General features: G+C 34.6%; 1 long non-coding RNA gene across 1 annotated transcript; it reads left to right on the forward strand.

Moving 5' to 3' along the window:
* Positions 1 to 288: 288 nt before the first annotated feature.
* LOC129441687 (uncharacterized) lies at positions 289 to 5,082 on the forward strand. The gene is made up of 6 exons (XR_012366104.1): positions 289 to 849; positions 1,072 to 1,092; positions 1,320 to 1,386; positions 1,589 to 1,658; positions 3,326 to 3,496; positions 3,991 to 5,082. It is a non-coding gene; the product is annotated as an uncharacterized lncRNA (long non-coding RNA).
* Positions 5,083 to 19,209: the final 14,127 nt, after the last annotated feature.

The following is a 19,209-nucleotide window of genomic DNA, read 5'->3' on the forward strand; positions in this document are numbered from 1 at the left end:
AGCCTAAAGGGGACTTTGAGTTAATGTTGAGTGTCAAGCCTTACAATCCAATATAGAAAGCTATCTTATACAAATAATGTAATATTATTGTATTTAAATATTGATTTAAAATGTAAAGTAAAATTCAGAATACTTAAACAAAGTCCTAAAAACAATCAAACAACTAAATTAGTGCAAGTAGAGCTGATTTATTTACCAAAACACAATATAATCATCTTCATTAAAGCTTTGTATATTCCAATTAATTTACAAATGTAAGTGTTTAAAAATTAGAGATAGGTTTTGCCGGTTGTTGATGAGTGATGATGAATACCAGCTGTGAATTTTCTCAACGCGTGTAAGCAGCCACGACACAGGAAACCGAAACAGTGTTCCAATATAAAGTGAGGGTCCTTGACAGTGGCCGAACCCGCATACTACACGATATAATGATTCCCCACCTCGGGAGCTATAGGGAACGAATTGAGACACAGCCCTGGATGTAATCACGTCTGTGCTGATGATCACGTGCCTGTACACAAACCCGCAGCTCACTTGCAAAAGATTATCCGGTTATTTATTACACGTAATGTAAACGTTTTTAATGTTATCATGAATCAATGTTATAGTTTTGTATGTCACATTATTTTTTGAGAAGAGTCATGACTGAACGCGGACCTTACACGCTGTTATTTTTTTGTGTGCGTATGGCCAAGGTACAGTGCGGTCTTTTGCACTATGACCAGCCATCAGTAAATCGAAATACAGTAAAAAAATGAGCGCGAAACCCTGACACTTTACAGAAAGGCACGGATATCCCCGCCCGAAGAAAAAAAGAACACAGGACAATGGTTGCAAGTTAAACAGCTGGTAAGTAAAATGAGTAATCCTGTGATTTCTTAACATATTTAATTTTTTATTTGGTTAATTAATTTGAAACACTTAACAACACGCAGTTAACGGTAATTTACCTCACACGTTAGGACTGTTGTGACTAAACAGATAGGGAGAGAGCTTTGTGGTGAAAACTCTTTTTAAGACTCAACAAAACTTTCGGTGCAAGTTATCATATTTATTTATTTTCCTTTTTAGAACATTTCACCATCTGCAAAGGTAAGTAATCTTCTTGTGATTTCTTACCATATTTAATATTTTTGGTTTAGTTCATTAATTTGAAACACTTTTTTTAAACACTTAACAACACGCAGTTGACGGTAATTTACCTCACTGTTGTGAACAAGATAGTTAGAGAGCTTTGAGGTAGAAACTCGTTTAAGACTGAAGAAAACGCAACTTTCTGTGCATATAATCATATTTAATTATTTTCTTCCCCTTTTTAGAACATTTCACCATCAACATATTAACATAAACGGTTCTCTTTTTCTTGTTTGACTGCGTTTGGTACAGGTGAGTGTTCATATGAAATGCTAGGCGACAAACTGAGCTTTTGTGTTTAACGCTATTTTGAAGTCAGTCTCTCAGTTTCTCTCTAACATGCACATCTAACAAGGAATAATTGACGATGGGTCGTTGAATTAAATTGATATAACTGCCAGTAACAAAAAGTGTGTGTGTGTGCGTGCGTGCGTGTGTGTGTGTGCGTGTGCAGGTCACAACAACGACGGCAGATGTAGAGACCACGCTTTCCCTTGCTTCCACTCCACGGCTGATCATGCTTGGTAAGATTCTTTAACACATACTTTGGGAACATTAAAAAGATTAAAGGGATAGTTGGGCCAAAAAATGATATTAATCCCATGATTTACTTACCCCCAAGCTGTCCGAGATGCATATGTCCATCGTTTTTCAGACAAACACATTTTCAGATATTTAAGAAAATGTTTTAGATCTTTCAGTTAATTAAATGTGAAGTTACAGGGTCCACGTCCTTCAAGTCCAAAAAAAGTGCGCCCATCCCCCACAAAACAATCCACACGGCCCAAGGATGACAAACAAAGGTCCCCCGAGGGCAATCTGCGCGGTGCCGTTGCAGAAGTATCCATTTTATTAACAAAAATAACTACCTTCCGGTAGCGCCGCCATCTTAGTCGGGTCCGCATTCAAGATCAGAGCTTTACGCAACTTACGGAGGTTACTCTGCTGCTGCTCTGTGCCCCCGCCCTCCGAATTTGTCATACGTCACTAAGAAAAGTGCGTACACTACACTAATACTCTCTCCTGAATACAGAGGAGTCTAAGATGGTGGCGCTACCAGAAGGTAGTTATTTTTGTTAATAAAGTTTTAAATATGGATATTTCTACAACAGCACCACACAAAGTACCCTCAGAAGACCTTTGTTTATCATCCTGGAGCCACTTGGATATATTTTGTGAAGGATGGACGCACATTTTTTGGACTTGAAGGACGTGGACCCCGTAACTTCACATTTAATTAACTGAAAGTTCTAAAAACATATTCTAAAATATCTGAAAATGTGTTTGTCTGAAAAACGATGAACATATGCATCTCGGACAGCTTGGGGGTAAGTAAATCATGGGATTAATATCATTTTTTGGCCGAACTATCCCTTTAATGATTTGTTAATGTAAAGCATTATGCTTAAATTTTAGCATTCTTCTTGAGTTTTGAATATCAAGAGTAATGAAATGATAATTGGCCTTTTTAGGTAGGCCCCCACCCCAAAATTGTGTTCTGTACTCATTTCCTTATTCTTGTGTTGTTCTTAACCTGCATGAGTTAAATTTCTTGAGCGAAGATAATATTTTGATAAATGATGGTAATCTAATAGTTGACAATACCCCTTGACCTCCACAGTATTTGTTTTTCTTACTATGGAAGTCAGTGGGTACACTCTAAAAACAAACGGTGCCATATAGCACCAAAAGTGGTTCCTTGCTCGCAATCATAGAAGAACCGCTCCCAGCGCCATACAGCACCGGTGAAGCACCTGTGCAGAACCACATAGTGCCACGTAGAACCAAATGTGGTGCTATAGTGGCTCTATATGGCCCCTATATGGCTCCACACAGGTGCTTCACAGGTGCTTCACCGGTGCTATATGGCACTAAAAACAGTTCTTCTATGGTTACGATTCAAATCAACAGTTTTGGTTCTATATAGCACCGTTTGTTTTTTTTAGAGTGTACCATCAACTGTGCTTACCATCAATTATTAACATGTCTTCTTTTGTGTACTAATAAATACAACAGAATCAACTCATACAGGCTTAGAACAATACGTAAATGATGACAGAATTTTGGGGACATATGAACTATCACTTTAAAATGATAGATTTCAAATTATTGAGAAAAGCTCTAACATCTAAATGTTGTTACTTACACCAAAATCAAATAACAAACGCTATTATTAATTAATTATTTTCAGAGGATCCAGATCTACAAAACAAAAAATGTATGCTGCCGATTGAAGGCTAAGTCCGATTTCCTGCGATTGACCTACCATTTCTTCAGCATTTGCTGTTCACTTTGGTTGCTACTACGTGCTCAACATCGAGTACCATGTGCAAGCAGCCACTACTTTGGAGTTTATTCAGAGGTAAGTACATCTTTCGGTATACTATAACATTTGGTAAATATTGAAGAAAGACTCATCATTTACTTACTTTTATGTCCTTCCTCCTAACCTGTATGCTCTTTCTTCAGAGGAACACAAAAGAAGATATTCCGAAAAATGTTGTTTACCAAACATGTTTAGTTCCTTGACTTTCATTGGTTTGTTGACTCCCATCAACAAAGCTGTTTGGTAACAATCATTCTTCAAAATGTCTTCTTTTGTTTTCCACTAAAGAAAGTGCATACAGGTTAGGAAGGACATAAGGGCTTTTATATATGATTTTAGATTCCAGGAAGTGGCAAAGTCTTGTCATCTATTAGCAACTGCTGGTCCTTTGTGGTAATTACAGTGGGCCTGAGCAATATGAGGATATTATCGTATAGCAACGTTTAGGAATGGCACTATTAAAAAAAAAAAGTGGAGTGTCCCTCTCTTACACATCAAATGATCTAATTAATTCTTTTTTTTATGTAAAGATTTATTGTGAGGATCAGCCCCGACAACAGCAAGTGCTCCTCTAACTTCCAGGTGAGCAAAAGAAGTGGGAAGATGGTGCAAAGGAAGAACTCTGGCCTGAACCATCATGTATATATCCACCTTTATTAAGGACTTTATGAATTAAGCAAAACTATTAAGCAACTAAAGCAAATACATTCTACTCAACTCACCAGAGGTTTGTGAAGTTCTTTTTTTATCTTAAAGGTTTCTTTTAGTTAATTTGTCCATGCACTGATTTATAATATTGTAATATGAAACTCCAGTGTATACATGTTACTACTGTTGCTTCTAAAAGCAAAATAAGTCTATGCAGGAGAGGTTTTGTTACGTTTTTTTTTTAAATTATTCTTATAGACGGTTTCATCGGACGCACATGACACACGTCTGGATCCGATCTTTACTTCCGGTTTCGCTTTTTTAATGGTCTGACTAGTTGCTAAACTGATCTCTTGAACAAAAGCCTCGTTGAAAATAACAAATGTTTTGGTTTCCGAGCTAATCTATGTGTTGTTTTTTTGCTTGTTATATAAATAAAATGCGTTTAAAGAACTTTGTTGTTTTTTATTCTTACCGGAGTTTATCGGAAGTTCATGCGGACCGCGACAGCCGCTTGTTTATGATGTTACTGCTGAAACCGTCTATAGTTATAACTGAATTTGTACTAGTATTATTTGATAATACTGTGAAATGAAACAGTGAGTAAATGTAACATTGGCTTTGAAAAAGCTGTTGCTGCAAGAAATTACAATTTACTCAGAATAATATTTTGAATGTATAAGTTTTTGACATTGCTTATGACTGCATTTGAATGTATTGTTCATGAATTGATGCTGTGATATGTGTGTGTAAATGTTTTGTATTTTACTCAGGAAAGTATTTTGTATTTGAACATTGTTATTATGACTGAGTTAGTTCATGACTTGATTTAAAATTCTGTAATATGATATCTATGAGTAAATGTTATTGCAGGTTTAAGAAAAACAGTTTGTGATGCAAGCTGAAAGTTCAGTGTGCAAAAAATATGAAAATCTGATTTCATGTATTTGAAAAACTAAAAGAAATTTTAAAAACATGTTGTCATTGCTTATTTTTGTTATTTACTTAGAGCTGTTTTAACACCTCCATTTAAATTTTGTGCAGTTTTGTAGTAAATAGAAATGGGAAAATGAATCACAGGAAATTTTACGGTAAAATACACATTGTAATATATACATTGTAGTATAAAATTATTGTATATTTTACAGTAGAAAATATAAAATACTGTAAATACAGTTACAGCATGTTAAACAATACTGTAAAATGTATACAGTATTTTAAATAGTACTGTAAATTTGTATACAGTATTTTAAATAGTACTGTAAAACGGTATACAGTATTTTAAATAGTACTGTAAAACGGTATACGGTATTTTAAATAGTACTGTAAAAATGCATACAGTACTTTAAATAGTACTGTAAAATTGTATACAGTATTTTTACTGTATGTTAATTTACAGTAAGTTGCTGGCAACCAGCTGCCAGTAAGTTACTGTAAATTCTACAGGAAATTTTTTACAGTGTATATATATATATATATATATATATATATATATATATATATATATATATATATATATATATATATATATATATCAGAAACAATAATGAAGGCAACTAATAATAACTAATGGCAAACGGGTTTAAAGACATTAGGTGAAAAATACTTTTAACATCACATAAATGTAACACATGGTGCCTCTTAAGTCTGAGATGTGTGGTAAATTTGAGAATTACTAAATATTTTATATGGGATATATAGCAGCCTGAGATTAAAGTGTGCTGCGTTTTTTCTGTTATTTTGTGGGATTTTGGAGGTCTTGGAGTTCACTTCCTGTTGCAGGGCTCAATATTTGACTCGTATTGATAGTTGCAGGAACACATGCATTCAAACAGTAGTTAAATCTTCCCAGATAATACATTAAAATCAGCATCGACAGTTTAAACACTGCATTTTCCCTTTATGTGAAGTTAAGAACGTGCTGTTTGTTTTATTTTATTAATGAGGGATTCAGTGATTTCCTCTGCCGCACAACAGCAGTGCTCGGGTGTAGCAGATTAATGGCTTCTAACAAACAAATATCTTATTTACATGCAAACTGGTGTTAAGAGCATTAATAAGCTTAGAAGCGAACAAGACAGTTACTAAACAACATCATTCATCTCACCTCGGTGTCCACAGTTTCTTTATATAATCAGTATTTGAACGAAGTAGTTTAACTGAGAGATTCAAGATTGAGTTTGGGGATATGTTTGGGCGCTGCTAAAATTATTTTGTCAGTTTGAAGTGATGAAACACTTAATCAATCACAATCAGCATAAAATCTGAGGATAAAATATTCACTTTTTTGGAATTATTGCAGTTATTATTGTGCAGTGCCTTAAAGTTTGTTGGTTTGTGTCTAACAGATATTCTGAATTATAATCTTGATCTTTACTACAGTAGTATCAATTAAAATTAATTATGGAGCGCACAGGGGCGCCGCCCCAGTGTAAATCTTAAGTGTAAATTTGAACAGTTAACCCATGTATTCATTTACAAAGATAATCATGGCAAAAATGAATCTATATGCAATGTAGTTACCCAATTCATGCTTGTAAAAGCCGCAGCAAAGAAAAAGAAAAAAAAAATTGCCTATTGATTTCATGGGGACTTTTATGTTATATTAATGTGCTACATTGTATCTTATGCTATATAACACACCTGACATGTATAATCTAATAACTACATTTGAATTTGCAGTATTTACATTATAATTTAAACATAATTTACTGTAGACATTATCATTATTAGTCATACTTTAAAGCTACAGTTTTGCAAGAATTGTTAAGTACTCGCTGACAAAAAGAAATCTTGAGTCAAGAAAGGAAAATATATGGGGCTCAAGTGAATGCGGCTGTATGTAATTAACTCCTCCCACATCATGTAAGACATCTTGACAGCTTTAAGAGGCTAATGCATAGCTGCCTGTCTGTTCTGTTGAGTGGGATTCTTTATTAGACAATAACTGACAGCTGTGTTTACGGGTGGTCTGGAAATCTGATAGCTTTTTACAATATGTCGCACTGACACACTATTCATACAGTCAATTAGATAGATGATTTTGAAAGTTTTGTACGTCAATTAGATAGATCATTTTAATGTTTTGCATCGTATTTACGACCGTGCTGAGTCAGACCCTTTCTTAAAGTCTTGCAATCGTAAGTCAAAGTAATTGTAAGACGTTCTGTTATAATACAAATAAAGATATTGAGGCCCCCTGTAGACCAATTCAAACTAAAATGCAAGTACACTGATGTACTGAGATTACACAAATGGTTCTCTTTAATGACCACAGATCAAACTTTTTATACAGCAGAATACCACACAGCACAAACAAAATGTAAAATAAACACCCTTGAGATTATACAGAAGTCGTCATGTGTTAAATAAAAATAATTAATGATACAAAAGACATGCAACAGATGCAGCTTTCAGTTAAACTTGTAGAAAAACACACAAGAATTTCTTTGCATTCCGACATATTGCGACTTTCAAATCTCTTTGAGGTGAGAAAGAAGTTGGTTTGCACTTAAAACGTGTCCCCATGTTTATTTATTATTTATTTATAAAGCATATGAAAATCCCTCGGCTTGCATCCGTCTGTTTCATTAATTAAAAGTTGCCTACAAAGTGTTTTTACATTTTCATTGCGTAGTATGAAAAGATAAAATAGGAATTCTTCAGTTGGGCTCAAATTAGATGGGTCAGATGTGTCCCTATCAATCAAAGTGAAAATAATTAAGAGCCGAATGAATTATGCACTTCAAAGTGCTGCTTAAAATCTGTTGCTTTCACTTCTGCTCCTAACAGAGGTTTCTTAGGAATAATGAACAATGCTGACCTTGATTCGGTCCTCTGAGAGAAATCTATTAATTCAGTAATTCACTCAACCGTGTATTGCGTAATGTAAATTACAGAATCCATAAAATCCCGCTGTAGCTACGGAGTGCAAAATGAAGCATCTGTTGAATTACCCCTGAAAAGTTGAGTAATTAGCATACCATTAGCATTAATAATTTAGGCCTACATATTGTTATGTAGTTTAATAAATATGTGCAATGATGTTGTATCCACATGTTTGAGCCCGTGACTAGCCCAAAATGTAAAACCAAAGCAATTTTCCCATTAGAAAGAGTTATTTACTGGATGCTGCACATTGCTGGGACTCAGATGGTGAGATGTATGAGATGATAGCATTTGCAGGACGGAGTGAGATTGGCTTTTACTGCCACTGAGCTGCCTGAATCCTTTTAACTGTGAGTTGAGGTGTGAAAGCTGAATATTAGCGGTGATGATACAGCCAGCTGTTTTCCATAACCTCTTACCACAGATGGGTGTACATTATCAGTTGGTTTCTGGCCATCCCGCGTCTGTATCGCACATGGGATCCCACTGGTACTTTTAGACAAACACTTTTGCATGTTAAAGCTATGTGTTGGGGTTCACTTTTAGATACCCAAAACGAAAAACGCAGATCAAAATGCAATAGCTGTGCTTTTTCTACTAAAAAAGTTCACGTAAAGCAAATAGAGTGAGTCTAGTGCCAGCTAATTTTTTCGTTGTCAATGCTTTTGAAATAATATATTGATAAGACTACTGAGGTTATTTCAAAGTTAAATACATTGCATGCAATCCAGAACTACAGAGAATGATGATGGCAGTCATAAACGCATGCTGTGTAATTTACCACTCTTTGGTTGGCAAAGATTTTAAAACAATGCAGCCATTTACTTTTATGGACTAAAACGCAACTCACTTAAAACATTTGTCTTTAGATTACTCAGCTGGAAGGCAGGACTTTTAAATGTACAGGAAAAAAACAAATGAGCTAGCGGGAGATCCATCAAGGCACTTAACAGGATGTTACATCTCATAAAAGTCATCGTTTTTAATAACCTGTAGATCCTCAGGGTTATGATGAATTATATTTAAATGAGCACTGCCTGAATATTTGAATGCAATCTAAAATATTAAAATCTTATATTTATTAGTATAATATTTTACTTCCTGTAAGTATAGACTACAATCACTGATCTATATAAATGACTGGATTGCGCATGACGTCACACTTGTGAAGCCACCGCGCCGCCATGTTGGTATACCCAAACGTTCTATTAAATCAATGGACGTTATCAGATTTTAATGATAAAACATCACTTTACTCGTCTTCTTTTTTATATGTGAAGTTACCCTGTACACTATTACAACACAAACGTCCAAAGCATGTAAATAGTTATTTACTGAAAGTTGTACATTTTGCGTTTTAAACAGTTATTATACATTCATCTTTATTACAGTATCAGATCAGCAGACAGACCGCAGCATATTTAGTATTAATGACAATAAACGTGCTCATTCTGAAATCTAAATAAATAATCATGCTTTGTACCGTATGCATGCAATAATTTGCTAGTTTTGTAATTATGTTATCTAAACTTACAAGTTACCTAAACTTATTTAGAGAAATAACGCCGACCGTCACAGTGTAGCTGAATGTCAAACAAAACTTTATTTATACCCGTGTCATTAACAAATGCAACAGACACACTCACCTTAACGGTTTTTTATAAATCCATTATCCTGCCCGATTAAAACATAAACATTGCAAATAACACCAGAATTAACAAATAATTAATGTACACAATAAAAATTAACCTAATGTAACTGATACGCTGTAAAGGGGGTACATTTTGATCATGATTTTGAATGGAAGTCAATGACGCTCTGCCGGTTGGGTATACCAAGATGGCGGCTCGAACTCTGCGCTGGCTTCACCTCACGCAGTTACGTCAAGCATTCTATGCGCAGTCCAGTCATTTATATAGATCAGTGACTACAATACATACACTTTTAAGTGGTCCTATGAACACTTTAAAAAATGCCGGGTTGTTTTTAACACATGCTGACTAAATATTCGACAGAACACAACACTGGGTTAAAAAACTACCTAATGCTGGGTTATTATAAACCAATGGTTGGGTAACAACAACCCAACATTGGTTAATTTATAACCCAGTGGTGTGTTCTGTCCAATATTTACCCAGCATGGGTAAAAAAACAACCCAGCATTTTGTAGAGCGTACCATATACCAATATGTATATATTTGGTACCAATATCTAGGGGAGAACAAGGACGAAAGTAACATGGGATGAATGTAACAAAAAAATTCTCAAAGCCCTGACTAAACTTTGCATTCCAAACTATGACAGCATGTCAAGCATGTAACCATTGACAGAGCTGACAAATATTGCATTATTTCGTCATCGTTTCACGCATGTAGGTCCATAAAAGCTGTTTTTGACCATGATAAATAAAATCTTACAGCATTTTTTTCTTATAACACATTATTTTTCTGGTTTTATGTGTTAAAGTACTGATCAATCTACAGGTTATTTAGGGCTCTAACACATCCAGAGTTTTTTTTTTTTTTTTATAAAAGTAAATCAGATTCAAATGTCAGGAGTTCCTGTCGCTAGTTCACTGCTAGTACTGTTGCATGATGTTGAAAATGTATATTATTCTAATTTGATTTAATTTAATTTTTATATTGTTCATACTGTTGAATTTTTTTTTTATTCCCAACAATTAAAGTTTGTGCTGTCGGGTTGCTTTGAAACATTTGATGAAACTGAAATTTAAAATGAAAATGTAATTTAATATTTTTTTTGCAAAGATAAACGACAAAATATGTTTGCAGTTACATATTAACAAGGTCATAGTCACGTATATTTACTTAAAACATGTTTAGCACAAAAATCGAAATTGTTTTACATTTGTTCAAAATACCACCTGATTGACCAGACTTGTGAGTTATTGACCACAGCCAAATATATCTTTGTCTATAACATTGGGTATCATTTACTATGCATGCGTACGCACAAATTTGTGAGTGAGATGTGCATACGGATGTTTTCACGAACAAATCGTGATTCAACAAAAACGTTCGTATCAAAATGTCTTCTAAATGTACGCAAAAATTCAAGAAAATCTAAAACCAATCGTACGCAATTATCACGTATACTATAATCAAATACTAGGCTATAATTATAATGTTTATAATAATGTTGAAAATTTACATGATTATATTTTATATTATATTATTTTCTGTATTATATATTATTAAACATTATCTATATTATTATTATTATTATATACATTATATTATACATTATTATAGCCTACTTATTTTTTCTAAACATATAAAGAAGATGCGCGTAATGACAAATCTTCACGCTTACCTTCCTCACTTTTTAAATCTCTATTTGAAAGCGTCTGCTTAATGCCCAATGTAAATGTCATGTAAATGTAATGAGAAGTCCAAACGTCAATCACTTGATCTCCTGTCTGTTTTATTTTAGTTACAGATGCGCGTCTCTGTCATATTAATTAAATGTCATATTTGTTAACGCATCCAATATGGTGGACAGCACTGACTTCCTCCAGCAACAACAAAACTTCCCAAAAAAAAGCAAAGCAAAACGGAACTTTGCCGATAATAAATATGATCATGGATTTCTTTTCAAGCTCTTTTGCTTCTATGACAAACTGCTCTAAAGTTTTCTGTGGACCAGCGCTGCGCTGCTGAAAACCCTTATATAGAACTGGTTTGGATGTGTTTTATGCAAATGACCAACCTTGTGCACGCGGGCGCTCGTGTAGAACACTCCAAATTCACTAACGTAAAACAATCTATAAGAACTAACTCATGTGCGTACGCACATGTTGTGAATTAAGCGGAAAGTTTTCGTGAAAAGTTAAAGTGTGCGTATAAATATGAAAAGCGTGAAGGAGACCCATTATCTTTTAAAATTAAGTTTTTATGGAAAATTGTACTCTGGTCTATGCCCTCCGCTAGCTTTGAGAGTACTAACATGCACTCGTTGGTACCAGTATCCACCTGTCACAGTCCTGTCTTGTGTTTCCCCAGTCCTTGTCTCTTATTTTAAAGGTCGGCGATGCGGCTGGTTGTACGTGATGATGGCATATGTCACGTAATGTATCAACATGGCGGATGTAGTACATCCGAATCTCATTCATACTACCAGGATTCATACTATACGGTACCTATTGTTTTAACGGTCAGTAAGTAGGTACTGAATCTCATTCAGTACGTACTGACACAGTATGCGGTTCGGACGCAGCCCTAGTGTTTTAGTTGTCCTTTGTCAGTCTTTTTTTCATGTAATGGTTTGGTTCCTGTTTTGGGTTGTGTGCCACCTGATGATTATCTTGTTTTCTGTTTTGCCTTGTTTTGTGTTTATTTTCATAAAAGCTGCATTTGGATTGACTGCCTCTGCCTGCCTATCGTTACAGTACCTCTGAGGTACTAATATGAACTCTTTTTGAGCAAAAGTGTACTTTTTGAAAGTCGTGACAGCTAGTGTTCCTGTAGCTAAAAGGGTAAAACATGGTGATAACTATTGCCAAACCGCATGAAGATAATCTACAAGGTAATCTTGAATGCGTTGAAAGTCACTTTGGATAAAAGCATCTGTTGAAAGGACGCATGAAGTCCATTTAAAGCATAATTCACTGTGTTCATAATTCACACTGTCTGATTCATTCCTGTCATTATTACCTTATACTGGCATGACTTCAGAATTGATTGTTAGTCTGCTAAATGAAGTAATCCATCAAGCAGTGAACATCAGTCACTATGTGAATGTCACATGTGTTACTTTGTTGCTTATGAATCACTTTTCCAAAAGGTTTAGATAAAAAAAGCAAAAAGTAAAACTTGGATTCATTCATTTGTTTTGATTATGTAAGTCAATTCAGAATTCGTTTTTTTTTCAGAGTACCCTTTAAACACAGAAATGTTTGTTTTTTTTTTGCATTGGGAATGGTACTGGATAAGTTTTTAATGCCTTTAATGGACCCTTGCAGATCCAGTCCATCTAATTATCTACACCCTCTTCATGTTGAGTAGGACCAATGATATCTTTTTTGATGCGTACTAGTTGCTGCTAACACGGTCTCACACCCATGGCGTCAATATTTGACGACACTTGACCATGCGTCAATATGTTGACGCGGAGGGTATACCTTTCGCGTCATTTTTTGACGAACTGGGGACTTCAATACTATTAGGTACGCGAAATTAAACAGTTGTCGCCTGGCATTGGGGTTAGGGAAAGGTTTGGGTAGGGATGTCATTATGTAAATCTAACCCTAAACCGACGCGAAAATGGTAGAAAATGGTAAGAAAATAGGAAAGAGAATGCAACGGACTTAGTAGTGTTGAGGTCCCCAGTTCGTCAAAAAATGACGCGAAAGGTATACCCTCCGCGTCAACATATTGACGCATGGTCAAGTGTCGTCAAATATTGACGCCATGGGGTGAGACTGGGTTGTTGCTGCATATTTTACAGGTTTTCATGAAACATCAAAGTACTTCCTGCACAATATCATTATCAATGTTAAAATGTCAGGTTTATGTGATCTTGGAAAATAAAAATGAACCATAACTTAACCCATCTTAAACTGTGACCACATCATGTTGCGTCAGTTACTACTCGACATAATGATTATGTCTCAAAATTAGACATAAGTCATGCTGTTGTGGAAAACAAATTATGGGTTATGGCTGCTTTTGGGCTTGTGTTGAAGTGAATGCGTGACTCATACGGCTTCACTTCTTCGGCTCTTAGCTCAGGAAACTACTTCATCTTTCCTGAGTTATGCGAAGAGAGAGAGTTTACTTCACGGCCTCCGCCACGAGTCTCGTAAATCATTTGGACACGCACCTCAGACACAAAGACTGACTCCAGCACCTGATCTAATCCCTTTTCACGTACAGAGACTTGCAGATAGTATTTGTGTAATTGTTGTGTTGAAATGTTTCCCTGCTTTGGCTCTGGGGCAGATTAAAATGAGTTTCCCTCTGCAAAAGGGCACAGGCCCTCGCACCTCAGACACAAAGACTGACTCCAGCACCTGATCTAATCCCTTTTCACGTACAGAGACTTGCAGATAGTATTTGTGTAATTGTTGTGTTGAAATGTTTCCCTGCTTTGGCTCTGGGGCAGATTAAAATGAGTTTCCCTCTGCAAAAGGGCACAGGCCCTCGCTTCATTCGTACTAGATTTTTTTGTACCTGAGAAGTACAGATGTCCCCTGTGTGGAATTAGTCCTTCATAAATCTTATATTTTGGATGAGCAAACACTTTGAGTTGAACTTTTAAAGGTGCTCAATGATGATAGAGATGGTTCAGAAAATCCTTTTGCAATCATATTGTAAGCTCAAATATTAACATTGTAAGCTCAAATATTAAGGGGGCTTCACAATTCATTTGTCTGGACAGCAATCTAGAATACTTTATGATAGATGTCTTTTAATAAATATTGCGGTTTGATATTGAATATTTGGGCTATATTGGATGTGCAGAGCCTCTAAAGATTTGAACCTGAATATGGTGTTCTTAATGCAAATTTTTTAAAAAATAGGGGACAGTGGGGTTAGTTGTCATACACTCTAAAAAGTGAAAGTTGCATCAAATTTTGGATAATGTTTTTTTTTCCTTTAATTGGTAATACCCAAAATATTTAAACATTTTCAACTTTTTACTTAAAGTGAGAAAATGTATGTTGAAAAAACAATTGAAGTAATTTTAAAGTTGATCCATTTTTTTCTGTAGTTTTTACAGTAGCCTGGGTTTCCCCATGTGTCATTGCGTGCAAATTTGTTCACGCTGCAAGTCTAGCATGGAAACCATGGACCAATTTTGCACCTCAAATAGGGAACCAATCACAGAATGGGGAGGGGGCAGCAAGACGATGATGATGTCTATGCAACACACCGAAGCAGTTTTGTTTATCCAACGCAGGAGCAGACGCAAAGTTACTTTTCGATGCAGCCTTAGATTGTGTTCTAAGTAGTTTTAAATGCAAGCTCATTCTCTATGAGACTGGTCTGGTGTTAAGGCCATTGTTACAGACTGATCTCACGGAAAGTTGTGTATATAGTCACGAAAAATGTTATTAATTTATTAAAAAAATTTTAATTAAGCACGAATGTCTTTTTCATGTCACTCGCACAAACGTTTTTTTTCGTGTCACACAAATTTCTATAAATAGTTTTTCGTGTCATTTTATGTATTGTTTTCTAATAGTTTTTTTCCTATTTTCTTACAATTGTCGCTTGGAGTTGGGAGTTAGAATCACTTTCTGTAACATGTTTAACTCTAATCCAACTCCAGGCAAGAATAGTTTTAAAAGCGAAAGAAAAACATGTAAACCAATAAATAAAAGTACATCCAAACCTCAAATCTAACCCCAACCCCAAGCGACAATGATTTAAAAATAGGGAAAAAAAGAGAAAACAATACATAAAATCACATGAAAAAAGAAAGTCGTGCCACAGACATGAAAAACTATTTATAGAAATTTGTGCGAGTGACACGAAAAAGGCATCTGTGTGCCATGGACACAAATTAATTAATCAAATTTTTCCTGACTAACACGACTTTTCATGAGATCATGTTAAATTGTTACCCTACAGTACATTACTCATTGTAGATTTATTTTCAGTTTCCATGTAAGAATACATCTTCCAAACAGTTTAGGTTAACTGTATATATATTATTTATTAGTAAAAGTTAATTTTTTGTAAAAATAGCTAAGCATTTTGTCACACTGTATGGGGTAAATTGTCCCAATAGTGACCTAACACTACGTAGCCTACTAGAGGTCACTTTACCTTGCAGCTATTAAAAAACTATTAGACTCTATTTTGGAGGATCAGAAAACATTTGGAATTCATAAAAAATGACATAAAAATGTGATTGAAACCAACATACTGTAAACCACAAATATTTGTGTTATTTCCCTTTTGACTCAAAATTTCATACAAACTGACATACAATTTTTGTATGACAACTAGCCTTAATTCTTACATGCCTGTATCAGTCACAGTTAAATCTAACTCTAATAATAAAAGTATCTAGTTCATGAACTGTGGTTTTACGATGCCTGACTTTACATATTTGTGTCCAGGCAAATCACTGTAATTGTTTATTTATTACTTTAGCACAACATCCGTGAAATATTTCAGTGTTTACAAGCAAAAAAGATGTTTGTGTCCACACGGTGATATCAGGTTAAACCCAAGATTTGGCATGAAACTATTTCATCCCTCTTCCTATGTCAGTCCTCCGTCTATGAGAGAGAATCAGGCTGTAGTTCATTTCAAAATGTTGTATCAGTGCCAAATAAAATCTTGTGATAATTTTAGAATCATAGCAATCTGCCAAAACCTATTCAATAAACTCGAATAAACGTCATCCTTGCATCGCTCATCTGCCGATCTCCCATTCAGCAGTTTATTTTAAGCTTCTCTAGTAAATATAACTGCTATGCCAAGTATTGGGGAAGTGCATTTTACTTAGCTATTTGTTTTTCGGGAACATTAGGTAATACCCTCTGAGGCAAAGATGACTCTGAACCATTTCCAGTCTTTTGGTACATCAAAATAAATCCTGTTGTATCCATTAAAGGGCTATAGTGTACATTTTGATCCTTGAGGTCTGTGTCCTAACCAGGGAGTGAAATTGACTCAGAACACCCAGTTATAGAGGACAAATATCCAATAAAAATCTAAAAGCAATCCAACAGTATCACAAGAATTCATATTACAAATGATCATTGTTTGATTGTTAAAAATGTCTATTTATACTGCATAAGTTCTGTTTAAAATGTGATTCACTGATATTTGGGGTCCCAAGGCTATAACAAAGTGCAGTTTAAACTTACAGTGTTTGTATATTATTGCACGCTTAACTATACTGCATAAATTACTGTATTGTTTCTATAAATTATATCATTAGTAAACAAACTGCAAACGCAATACTCAACCAATTAAGCTACAGAAAAACAGTTAAATGAACAAATCTATAAAAAAATGCTGAATTATAATAGTGTCATGCATATCCCATCTTGAAAAATGCCACCGTTTCATGGAATATACAGTATATTATTATATTACATTTCTGCTTCTTTAATAACGAAGGCGGTGCTCCTCAAGGATCTATTTTGGGACCAATTTTATTTTCTATTTTTCAAGAATGAACTCCAGCAAACGTACACTTTTATGCAGATGATACTATTATTTATACGATGGCTACATCTGGTTATGGATTATTTACAGAACATTTTTAACTCATTTCAGAGATCTCTTGAGAACTTAAAATTTATGTTAACTAAATATATGATTATTTAAATATATTTTTTATGTATGCGACTTTGAATATTTTACAAAAATGTATGTAATTTATAATACTGCTTTATGATTTGTTATTGGTGCAAGTGTTTGCACACATCATTGTAATATAAAACCTAGAACTTCATTGTGCTTATGAAAGTAAAAAGGTACACAAAGGTACAAAAGTTGTCAGTACCATTTCAAACTGTACACTTTTGTACCTAATAGGTACACATTGGTATGGTAGATAGGGGTGCGCAATGCAAAAACGTGGGGCAAAAACTACAACTAACCGGACGCTTAGTTGTAACACAGACTGGTTACATTATTGCACAAGGTTGAGTGTTTTGTTTTTCCGGTATTTTTTTCACGCTGCCAAAAGATGATCTCCTGCAAATAATTGGATATAAATGTATAATGTTTTTTCCAGAAAGTTATTGATGAACGAGTATTTTGGTAGTATGTAAGTAATTTTTTTCATCACATCATGTATATATATCCAAATCCAATGCTATGTCATCTTAATCGTCTTATTGACTAAAACATAACATTATTTTGAAATATGTCTGCAGCTCTTAGCAACTTTTTTTGGTGGGCTTGAAAATATTTTGACCCAGCGGGGTTAATTATAACGCTGTGTTACAACCCCTCAGCACTTACAGTACAATATGAAAACCGTTAACGTTAGCGTAATCCACATAAAAAATGTTTTGTCATAATTGTGCTTTTTCTCACATATTTAGACATTTGTATCCATTTATAAGTGAACTATTGTTAGAAAAGGGCTAGATGAATGAATACAGTGGATACTTGTCTATTATATACTGATATATAAACAATATTCACTTCAAGTATATAGACAAAACTTAATTTTATAGCAAGTGTTACAACTAACCCCCCTTTCTGTTACAATTAACCCCACATATGGGGTAAGTTGAAACATTTGCGTTTCTGTCACATTTGGTGTAATTGTCCAAGAATGGAAAGTACTAGAAACAAATTTTAAATGTTTATTTATAGCAGAGAGTTGTAGTTGCTTGTGTAAAATATAATTAATCAAACTCAAATATTTTTTGAATGATTGAGCCAAAACCAAAAAGCGTTAGGTTGTGCCCCACTCTCCCCTACTGTTGCCTCAAAGAAATGAATCCAAAATGGTATATATTAGGGCTGCATCTTGTGCTTCATATCTTGACCAGGACTATCTGGTAGAAGAGATATTGTAGCTCAAAGGGTCTTTACTGGTTAAATAAAATGTATACATAATAATACACGTATAAGTTAATCATCAAAATTCCCTTTTCTGCTTATCTGGGAAACCGTTCTATAGAATCAGAGAAAGCTTTCCCTGTCCGAGACACTCGTCCAGATACTGAATCAGTCTGTCTGCATCCAGAGTTCTGGCCAAGAGAAGGAATGTGTGCGTCTCATGAAAAGACACAGAGTCTTAGCCAGTCCTCAGAAAATATTTAAGGCCACTCTCTGCACATCTTCCTCAAACCAATTCATCTAGCTTTAGCTGTCTTCTGACTGGTACGTGCAAAGTTCAGAAATGAATGTTCTAACACTATTCTAATATGAAATCCTGCTGCTATATCATTACAGATTTCTGCAGCTATTTTTTTCTTTTTTTGTAACTTTTAAAATATTTTTAAGAATCATCAAAGGCAATGACAAACTTTATTCACTGTATATTAGCCATACCCATCCACATTTAACTTCTGCTGGCACAATTCTCACCTCGAGATCAGATGATCAAAAATATTAATACATATTAATATTTTAGAAAAGATGACTGAAAAAATATATTCACTCATGTCTTCTGTGTGGTTGCTGAAGCCTGACTGAGAAAATGTAAAGCATTATTTAAAGAGTTTGGTTCCAAAATGCAATAAATCTATTTGGACTAATTTTCGTAAA

Source organism: Misgurnus anguillicaudatus, chromosome 3, assembly GCF_027580225.2.
Source record: "Misgurnus anguillicaudatus chromosome 3, ASM2758022v2, whole genome shotgun sequence".
Lineage (NCBI taxonomy): Eukaryota > Metazoa > Chordata > Actinopteri > Cypriniformes > Cobitidae > Misgurnus > Misgurnus anguillicaudatus.